This window comes from Oryzias latipes, chromosome 16 (genome assembly GCF_053564925.1).
Source record: "Oryzias latipes strain Hd-rR chromosome 16, Olatipes_Hd-rR_3.1".
Taxonomy (NCBI): Eukaryota; Metazoa; Chordata; class Actinopteri; order Beloniformes; family Adrianichthyidae; genus Oryzias; species Oryzias latipes.
The window spans coordinates 12,379,699-12,386,962 of NC_136252.1; positions in this window are offsets into that span (position 1 = coordinate 12,379,699).

Sequence of the window (7,264 nt, forward strand, 5' to 3'; positions counted from 1 at the left end):
TGAGAGCTGTAAGACTACATTACCCAGATAGTTTAAAAAAGCCACAGTTGGGCTGCTACGTCCTTTTTATTTTCAACTTTTTTATTGACCAAAAAGTGCAGTGGAAATACAAAACAATTAAATAAAAAAGGATGCCCTTAAAGACCGATATCATGGCTATTACCAAATCCTAACCGTACGTTTTAACACCAAAAACAAAACCATATGGTGCGGGACTATCTATGCTCCTATGAAAACAATTACTAGTAAAAAACCTGAATGATTACTAACCCGTCTTAGGGTGAAAGGCAACAGATATTGAATCTACCATTAAAATTAGATGAGCTTTATACTCAGAGATCCCAAGGAGAATATATCCGATCCAGAGCAACATGGATAGAAGAGGGGGGGAATTCAGCATATTTTTGCAGGCTGGAACAGAGAAGACAAAAAAGGAACAGCCGAAAGTCTCTTCTTATGAATGATATAGAAATTACAGATGAAAAAGCTATGTCCTCAGAAATTTATAGATTTCATTGCCAACTCCACAGCTCTAAATTTTCAAGAACAGACTGTGACAATTTTATAAAAGAGATTGCGCAACACATCCCTAAACTAGAAGGAGCTGCATTTCCAGAAGAAAATGCAGGGTTGAATGCTGTATTGCTGAAAGAAAGCTTAATTTGTAAAAGAAATGGCTGAACTGAGCTGAAAAAGCTCAACATTTTAAAAGTAAAATGGTTAAAAAAGGTGAAAACCTGTAAAAAAGGTTAAGCACAAGAATTCCCTATGTATTTTAATGGAGCAAAAATCCTGGAAAATCCTGGAATATCTTAAAAAAATCAATGATTTGAAGGTCTAAAAGTAATAACTGTAATAAGTTGAAAGAGTTAAAAATGTTATTAGTTGAATGGTAAAAAAATTTCAAGCGTCCGAACCGGGTGTCGAACCGGGTACCTCTTGCACCATAACTTTCCAATGTATTTTAATAGGGCAAAAATTCACGGAAAACCTGGAATATCTTAAAAAGTATAAGGACTAGAAAAACCAAAAGTCATAGCAGAAAAAAGGTAAAAGAGCTGAACATTTTAAAAGTTGAATGGTTAAAATAGGTTAAAAATTGTAGAAGTAGTTAAACGCCAAAAAACGGCGGAAGATACTATAATAATAAAAATAAAGAGAAACAGGAAAACAAAGGGTTGAATGCTTTACAGCATTCAACCAATAATAAATAAAGAGAAACAGGAAAACAAAGGGTTGAATGCTTTACAGCATTCAACCAAATAGACAACGATTTTAAACAAACATGCAATAATCAACTTTTAATATCTGCGCTTGATGCTGTGATGAGTCGACTCTCTCTTAATAAATCTCCTGGATCAGATGGGCTCACAGGGGACTTTCATAGACACTTTTGGGAAGATATCAGAAATTTACTGTATCAAGTCTTCCTGGAAATTTCTGAGACCTGCACACTCCCAGCAACAATGAAACATAGGGCTATAGTTTTCCATCCCAAAACCTAACAAAGATCCCAGACTTATAGAAAACAGAAGACCCATCACCTTAAGAAATTCAGACTACAAATTATTAACATATCTTTGCCTCTCGTCTCCAGACTGGACTCTCAGGACTTATTGCAGAAACACAATCTGGCTTTTTAAAGAGCCAGTCAATTCATATTAATATAAGACTGGTTATGGACACTGGGACAGACTGGCAACCTGTCCAGGGTGTCCCCTGCCTTCGCCCACAAGTAGCCGGGATAGGCTCCAGCAGCCCCGTGACCCCGAAAGGGAAAAACGGATTAGAAGATGAATGAATGAATAAATGGTTATGGACATTATTGAATACTGACATCTTATAGATGATATTGGTTGTGTTCTCTTTCTGGATTTTTACAAGGCATTTGACTCAGCAGAGCATCCGTTTATAATAGCAGCACTGGAAAATTTGGGTTTTGGCACTAAATTTAATAACCATGTCTGTGGTCTATATCAGAGTATCAACAGTTGTATTATCATTTCTAATGGCACCACCCCAAGTTTCAAAGCTGATGTAGGAATCCCTCAACGTTGTCTCATCTCCCCATATCTGTTCTTATTAGCTACTGAAATGTTGGCCATTTATATTAAGAATTGTACTGACATAAAAAAGTTAAATGTCTTGGGCACAGAGATCATTATTAGTCAGCTAGAAGATGACACAACACTGTTTTTAAAAGATGAGCATCAAATTACAGCAGCTATTGAAAAAGTTAAACACTTTTCCAAAGCATCAGGGTTAAACTTAAACTTAAAGAAACTATTGGCCATTCATGACACACCTTTAAAATAAATCAATCATATCCCCATTAAATCAGAAATTGAATACCTGGCCATCTCCATCAACAAAGACCAAAAAAAAAGCCAGTCAAGGAATGTGGGGGAAAAATTGATGAATGCATGATAAAGTTAAATACGGGCTGCAAAGAGACATATCGCTGCTGGGCCGGTCTATCTGACAAAGAGGGAGTGTTTGTCAAGATGTATTCACCCATCTTTCTCTAATCCCATTCCAAACAAAATGATAAAATCCATCAACCAAATGACTTTTAACTTTATTTGGAGAAACAAGCTCATTACCTGAAAAAGAACTATGTGGTCAAAGAATTTAAAGACGGTGGTCTCAAAGTTATTGATTTTGACTGCCTCAACGGAACCCTAAAGATAAACTGGTTAAAATCGTGGATCACACAACACAACCAATCCTTCTGGTTTTGTCCCAAATTATTTATTTAACAAATCAGGCGGATTAAAGTTTGTGCTTATTAATAATTTTTATGTTAATAAGCTCCTTAGCAATATCAGAATTCCACAAACAAATTCTGTTATACTGGAAAAATGTTTATGCATAATTTCTCGCCACACTCAAATATTATTTGGAACAACAGATGCATCCTCCATTAAAAACAAGTCCTTGTTTTGTGAGAAGTCACTGATCTGATGGACAGGGAGGGTTATTTATTAGATTACGAGATATTTTGTTTAAAACATAACTTCAATCTTCCCATCTCCGAATTCTTAAAAGTATGCAATGCTCTTCGGCGAGAATTTGTATTTCTAACAAGGAACTAACAACAATTAGCCTCATTATCAATTGAAGGATGCCCTCTTATGGACAAAAAAAGGAATAACTCTTATCAGAAATAGGTTCAGACCCCTTGTGCTATCCTAGGCACTTTAACATTGGGAGTTGGGTCATTTAGACCCACTAGACAGTGCTCTGAACCTTTTTTCTTCAATGATTTGTAAACCTCACTGGTGTCCATGGATGACATGAAATCTTTCCACCTTTATCCACCTTTGTCATGGTAGGAAGAACACGTCAATGTAAGGGTGGGGTCATCTAAGATAGTACAAGGTTAAAAGGTTATTTCCTGGACAGCAGAACAAAGATAATATATTGCAGAAATTTGAACAAAATATTGTTACTAAATTAAGAACTGAATTCATGAAACTTCCTATTCCCCCAAAAGTTAAAGAAACACACTTCAAAATTATGAATAATATTTATCCCTCCAAAGAGTTAATTAGGTTACGTTTCAACATTGATGACAACTGCTGTTCCTTCTGCCAAACTGCTATTGAAGACACCAAGCACATATTTTTCCTGTGTAATGTTGTATAATATTTCTGGTAGGACGTTTACAAATTTAAAATCAAGTTCCCATTCGTAATGGACTTATTTTCAAAAGAAGTCATAATTTTTGGCCTATCACTACACAACAATGTAAATAATTTATGTATCAATACCGTGTTATATTTAGCCAGTTTTTTTTATACACAAAAACAGTTTACAGAAATGTCATCCCAACTTTACCTTCTTTAATAACAAAGTCAATTTATACTTAAAATCCATAGGATTAACCAACTCACCTAAAGCCATAACAGTTCATGATATTCCCAGTATCTGAGACAGTTTATTCATTTATTGTACCCGCCCTACAATTTGTACCACTATCCGACTCTGAAATAGATGTTTTCTTGGTTTATCTTTTTCTCTATAAAATGTGTATCTGCTTGTTTACATATCCATATTGATAAGTATTCTACTTTTTTTTTGGTTTCCTTTTAAATTGCGGTGTTCTTTCTACTTGTATCCACTATATTTTGTGATTTTTATGTGAGTGTTCTGATGTTGTTTTGTATTCAATAAAATTCTTTAAAAAAACAAACATTGTTTTTGCAAAAATTATTTAAACGCAATGCATTGTGGTCTGTATTTGCCAATCTAGTGATTGATGAACACTGGTTTTTCGCAGAGAATTCTGGGAAATCTATAGGGCACTCGATTTTGGAATTTGGACAGCACTACACAATGACAAATGCACTGTGTAGTGCACATCTAGTGAGTAGTGAAGGAATTCATACTTTTTTTCAAATCTTTATTCAAGACAAACAAATGACGTTCAGTAAGGAACAACATTACATCTATTTTTTTTATAACGAACAACAGTGAGAATTATAAATTTTAATAAATAAATACAAAAAAATCATCAACAATAAACTAAATTTATGTTGATCTACAAAGGTGAGAAAGATGATAGGTTTGAACTGAAACTCAAAGAACTTTGAACTTTTATTACAAAATGTTTTTATATAAATATACTATTTTGTTAATAATAACAAGATGCAACTAGCTTCATACAAGATGGAGCTCCCATTGACTGTAAAAGAGAACTGGACTGAGTGCGTGTGACGTCACCTACAGAAATTGCCTTCCTTCCACCTCCAGCCAAATGAACTTAAATCAATTCTTAAAAATCTCCACAGTGTTTCCACTCATAGTTACTGGTTAGATTAAGCCATTTACCATCAAATAAGTTCTGTTTGCCCTTTTTAAATACTAATGACAACAGAAACTTCCCAAATGACCCTGCTCAAAAGTTTACATCCCCCAGTTCCTAATACCTTTTATTTATTTATTTATTTATTTTTAACTTGTCCTGTCCAACAGCTAAGCAAACAGATGAGAGCCTAAACCTTTTGTGTTGGACATATTTTACTTCTACAACAGGGGGTTATGAATCTTATGATACACTAGATGTATATTTAAATAAACCCCTTTTGTAATTTCAGCTAAACTTTATTCATGTTAATTATATTTGTAAATATTTTTTGCTGGACCGGACGGAAAAGAAAAGGAGGAAAGAAGAGAAAGGGATGACAGATAAAAGGGGGGGGTAGAGGGTTGATTTTAGTAGCAAAGGTAAGATCATGAAGATCATGCGTCAGCAAGCAACAAGTTGCTGGAGCTTTATAATCAAAAACTGACAGGTTAAAATGCGTGAAAAATCTCAAATGGGCGGGGCCTGTCCACACACACACTCAAACGTTACGAACACACCTGTTGGCTCCAAAAGTGTTCACACACAAACAAGTCTACATGGACATACAACCACTAACATTAACACACGCATACATATGCATTCAGACTAACATGTGAAACATTTCATTCAGTCACGCAAACTGTGCAAAGGTGAGATAGCACCTTTGCTCGAGTGAGTGTCTATGTCCTTCTGGGGTGGATGATGGAATGTGAAGAGAGGGAGAGAACCCGCCCACCCCCCCACCCCCCACCAAGGCCCCCCACCACAGCAGCAGTGGCAGCCGGGACCCCCCCTCCAACACCCGCACAGTACAGCAGATAGAGAAAGAACGCCTGCCCGGCAACCATATTCGCCATGCCAGGCAGGGCCAGTGGGACTACCACAGCGGCCCCACCTCCAGAGAGCAGGGGGACGCAGGGGGCAGAGAGTGCAAGCCCCAGCCCGACCCGTAGAGCAGCCTCCCCCCCCGTGCCCAGGGGGCCCAACGAGGGGCCCCACCCCAGGGGGGCACCCTAAGCCCCAGACAGGCAGCCACCACCACACAGGAGTCCTGAGCATCTCCCCGCCCCAGCCCCAGGTACGAGTCAGGTCCGCTCAGGGAATACCCGCCCCCACGGTCCAGGCAGCCCCCCCCCAGCCCACGGTTAGTCCAGGAGAGAGCAAGGCAGGGGCGGCCCCCAACGCCCAGGAGGAGGATGCCCAAGAGGAGTGAGGGTCCCCAAGGGTTATAAATATGGCCCGACCAGGCTCACCCGCAGTTAGAAAATATAAAGAAGGCCGGCGCCCAGGGGCCAGGATCAGAACCCACACCACCGGGACAAGGACACCCCCAGGCTCAGATGTGATATGATCCCCGGCTCCTGGTCTTGCCCGAGAACTCAGAGATCCCTCTCCCTGCGTGGAGAGAGGGCTGCCGGGCCCAGTTAGCCAGCACTCCAGGGATGGGGCGGGGAACAGAAGATCAGAAGTCCCTCTTCCTTGTGTGATGTATGTGTGTTAGTGAGAGTGTGTGTGTGCATGTATGGGTGTGTGCGTTGGAGTGTTTATTTTGTGATGTAAAGGGGGTGTTTGTACTAAAGGGTGTGGTTAAAATTGGCAGCGAGGGCACTGAGAGGACATCTTCTGCTTGCAAACAGTGATGTCCAAGCACCCTCCCCACCAAGGGGCCCTAAAATGTCTAAGGTGCAGTTAAAATTGGCAGGTATGGCATTAAGGACATCTACTGCTTGCTGGCAGTGATGTCCAAGCACCCCCTCCCCCCACCAAGGGTCCTAGATGTCTAAAGTGCAATTAAAAGCGAGAACCGAATTTAAACCCCAGTTCCTAATACTTTGTATTGCCTCGTTTTGCATCAAAAACAGCTCAAAGTCTCTTGTGGACGTTGTGGATAAGGTTATTTCTTTTCTCTAATCGTAAAGCAGCCCATTCTTTTTGGCAGAAAACCTTAATTTCCTATAAATTCTTAGGCTGTCTCTCTTGAACTGTACATTCAAGATCTCCCCAGAGCGGCTCAATAATACTGAGGTCTGAGAGACTGAGACACTCGCTCCAGAACCTTCACTTTATTCTGTAGGAACCAATGACAGGTGGACTTAGCCTTGAGTTTGGGATGCTTGTCATGTTGAAATGTCCAAGTGCGTCTTGTCTGCAGCCTCCAAGCTGAAGAGAGCAAGTTTTCCTCCAGTATCTTCTAATGTGCCGCATTCATCTTGCCATCAATTCCGACCCAGTTTCCTGTTTCTTTGTAGCTCACACATCCCCAAACCATCAGCCATCCGCCTCCATGTTTCACAATAGGAAGTGTTCTTTTTATCATTGACTTTGTTGACTCCTCTCTAAATGCAGCATTTACGGTTGTGGCAAAAAGTTCAACCTTGTTCCCACTCCAAATGACTTTGGTCCAGATGTTTTGAG